Raw genomic sequence first — 4,106 nt, 5'->3', positions numbered from 1 at the left:
AAGCATCAGATGATGATTGCCTATCATCTACATGTCAATAAGGTTGTCCAACCTTCATTGCAGGTGACCAAACTGTCAGAGGTAGATTTGACTGTGCTGAGAGAGGACATCAAGACAGCAGTGGAAGCCAAGTACCCTGGTAAGTCTTGTATTCACTTGGCTAACACGGTCTGTTACAGTGGCACTAGATATGCCACTGGAATGATCTTAGCTAGTGGTTGAACAAGTGGCCTTCCTGATTTTGGAGAGCTGATTCAGATTGTGGTTGTTGATGGTATACCTGGATTTATTGTGGAATGCTTAGATGCTTGGTACATTGAGCACCTTGGAAGCTATGAGCTTGAGAATACACGAACTCTTACAGTTCTTGAGCCAGCTCAGTTGTCTGATATATTCCCTTTAGCTGCATACACCATTTCAGGGAAGCGTATGGTTACTCTGAAGCGATACATTTACTTGCCATAGATGCATTTCTTCACACTGTCTTTGTGTTATCTAGTGATGGCAAAAGATGGCAGATTTCACAGCAAACAAGCAATCCCGAGGTACAAACTCTCATTGTGCTCAATGGCATACAATGGACTGTTAAATTGACACAAGATGATACGATGCAGCTAATAAGAAAGTATTTACTGTTTTATTCCCTTTATGCTATACGTTTTCAGAAAATATTTCACCTGCTGAAAGAATGCTGAATGCGATGTATGAGGAAATGGATTTTCATGATTCTGATGTTCTGGGTATGTAATTCTTATGTTCTGCTAACATCATGGCTCCAAAAAATGTGAAATGTATGCCAGCAAACCTTTAGGCCAAAGATGTTGCAATGCTCACATATTATGTCAAATATTAGAGTCACATCATGTGTTTTTTTTCTTCACAGATGTTCAAACATCTAATCTGAGTAAACCTGCTGCACTTCGTGTTATTGTTCAAGACCATATAATTGACAAGCTTGAACTGCCTTGTGGAGTACCGGAGACAGTGCTAGAGCTAGAGTCTATTGTGCAACAGAAATATAGATTGGAAGCAGGGAAGTTTACCTTACATTACAAGGATGTTGATTTTGGAGGAGAGTTTTTTTCTCTTGCATCAACAAAAGATCTTAAAGATAAAGACACAATTAAGGTTGTCCATATTGTTGATCTCTCCTCAATCCAATTCGTTGTAACTGACCTGGATAGATCCAACACAGGTGCAGCCAGCAGCTCAGACACAGGTGCAGCCAGCAGCTCTGCTCAGCCTGCCAGTACTGCTTCATCTGAATCCGGTGATACAATGATACTGTCATCACCTGAGCATGGAAATCTGCGCTCAAAGTCTTGGCCCTCCAAATTTCCAATACCACGTTTCCGCAATGACACAGAGCTTGTGTTAGCAGCTGGTAATGAAGCTTTCAGTAAAGATGGATGTCCACTCAGCTCTACTGCCATCCTACCAGACATCCTTGAGAGATTAGCTGAAAGCATCTTTGAATATGTTGCTTATCCTACAAGTGCACAATATGCTGATGTAGCAGAAACACTGATCCAAAAACATCCTTGCCTGAAAGAACCAGGGTCCTACAATGGATGTTACGGATGGCAACAAAGACTGAAATTTAAAATGGGCAATTACAGATCGAAACTTAGGGGTCTTGGGTGCCCTGAGCTTGATGTTAACTCCCTCCAAAAAAAGCGAGCCAATGAGAAGATGCCTGCAAAAAACGTGAAGAAAGCTCGAAAGGGTGAGGCAAACTACCTGCCACCTCATCCACTAGGAGAAACCAAAGAAAACCTTGAGCAACAAAGACTGGATCTTCTAAGTGAGGTAAAGAAGAAAAATAATTCCCAGATCATCAGTGAGAAAATGGAAAGGACCTTTTCCACTCGGAGGCAAGAAATTGTCACCTTGGCTCCACCTGTCAGTGACTTGAAGGAACGATGGCCTGCTCTATTTCTTCCTGAGCAGGTTAATGTTTTTGTATTTTGTTGTATTTGGAATTGGCAGTTTGGCAGGAGTATGACTTCTGATATCTCTTGTACCATGTTGCTTTATTTTGTGTCACACAGATCAAGGAAGAATATAAACGAATAACCACTGCCAATCTGGAGTCAACTTTTATGGCAAATCTGGACCATTGCATACCAAGATTGATGCCATTGGTGATGTCAAGAGGAGGGGCTGCCAAATATAAGATAATACACAGAGAGGTTGCCATTCGCTGCTTAGTGGTCTACCTTGGGGAAAGTGAGGACAGTCTTTTCGAATATGTGGTAGGTGAAAAAAAGTCAGAAATTATTCCTTAAATTTTGTTTTCCAGTGGCCCTAATACTCTTCTATACGTTTGCCTTTCACTATGTTAAAACAAGAAACAAGTGCAAAACCAGTATCTGTTTTCCATGGCTGTGGCGGCAGGCACCATCGACAGGACACTGTGTGTATATATAGGTTAAATCTCAGACATTCTGACTATTTTTTGTGTAGAGGATTGAGTGTGCCAGCTTAATGACAATGAATACTGATATTTGTTTCTGATATTCTTGCTTTCAGGATTCTGAGAGCCAAACTGGAGATCTTGAGAGTTGGGTGATGAAGATCCTACTCACCAAAGGTACTACAGCATCTGATCCAGCCAGCACAACCATCATCATAGAGGGCACAGAAGTCCTGCAAGGGTTGGATGTGCCAAGAGCCTGTGCTTTGCTGATGGGCCTCATCTATGCCCTCAATCTAAGCTACCCACGAGAGCTGAAGTACACTTGCGAGGTATTTCAGAAGGTGTTCCTGAAATTAGACAGTCAGAAATGCAGCCCAAAAGTCACATCTCTAAAGCAAAAGCTGCTAGGAAACCCCTTTGAGCCTCAGAGCTTAAAATCAAAAATGGACACCTCTCATTTGTGCTGCGATGGACTTACTGTTCAAGTTGCTCTTCCTAGATTATGCAGTGTAATGTCTTTCAGCCCACATCTGAGATGGTTGCTGCTCATGTTATTCAGGTCTTTGAAGTTGATTGTCATGTCTGGAGAGCTGGAATATTGGTGAGTGTATTGTTTTCAGCTGACCCAGAATGTTAACCGTTTTTGATGGTGCTATATTTGCCCTTAATTTGGATGGATAACCATAAAGGCATAGTTCATTAGTTTGCCAAAATGTAGAAATGTCCTTCTACTTCAGTAGAGTCACAGTCGTTTGAAGTCACTGACTCTACTCGTTTATGATTGTTCTCTGAATCTAGAGCTGTTTAACCTGTTTAATCCCAAACAAATCAATATTTTCCCTAGCACATAAACTGTAGGTACAGTATTTTTTCATTTTATGATTAAGTTAATGAAAAGTTTTATCCTCGGTCATTGTGAGTGGAGGGAAACGGCATAGACCTAGTCTAAATTGAAATAACTAACACCACATACACTATAAACACATACTAACACTAAATACACACATAATAACACACTGTACATACTACACACACTACACACAGTGACATACAACATACACACTACACACACCACATACACACACACTAGCACACTACATACACACACTACACACACTAACACACTATAAAGACACACTACACTCACAGTAAAGAACTACACACTAACACAAGAAAATATTGACCAAAATGACAACAGCAAGATCATCAAAAAATGGAAATGTAAGTTAAACAGCTTTAAAATTGGAGAACTATCAGGAGCAAGTCTTTGATGGTGCTGTGTAATATTTGCACTTAATTTGTGCAAAATGTTCATAAAATAAACTGTTTTGATTATGAATTATGGTTCTTGTTTATTATTTCCCCCAACTTGAGCAAAATGAGTTGCATATACTATAATTAATATGTTTTTTTGAGTAGCAACTTAACAAGTAACAACTTAAATTGGAATGATGAGATAACAACATTTCAAGGAATATTAATTAATTAATTAAGTAAACACTACTTGATTTATCTCTTGAATATATAAAAAAAACATGGTCATTGTACTTAATTTTTTGTTGTACCTAAAACATATATCACGTACAACCAATGTGAAAATTCAGTAATATATACAAAAAAAACAATTAGATTCAACTTGATATAGCTTTGTATTTATGTGGCTATTTAAGTTGGCCTTGTTATGCTG

At 39.1% G+C, this 4,106-nt stretch overlaps 1 long non-coding RNA gene across 1 annotated transcript; it reads left to right on the top strand.

Annotated features, from left to right (window-relative positions):
- Positions 1-207: 207 nt before the first annotated feature.
- Positions 208-3,705, top strand: LOC139621664 (uncharacterized). Its single transcript, XR_011691042.1, has 3 exons — positions 208-1,950; positions 2,052-2,416; positions 2,533-3,705. It is a non-coding gene; the product is annotated as an uncharacterized lncRNA (long non-coding RNA).
- Positions 3,706-4,106: the final 401 nt, after the last annotated feature.

The sequence above is a fragment of the Trachinotus anak genome, unplaced genomic scaffold (assembly GCF_046630095.1).
Source record: "Trachinotus anak isolate AG129_WGS33_773 ecotype Australia unplaced genomic scaffold, CSIRO_AGI_Tana_v1 ptg000005l, whole genome shotgun sequence".
Lineage (NCBI taxonomy): Eukaryota > Metazoa > Chordata > Actinopteri > Carangiformes > Carangidae > Trachinotus > Trachinotus anak.
The sequence above is the reverse complement of the archived record's forward strand: the minus strand, read 5'-3'. Positions and strand labels throughout refer to the sequence as shown.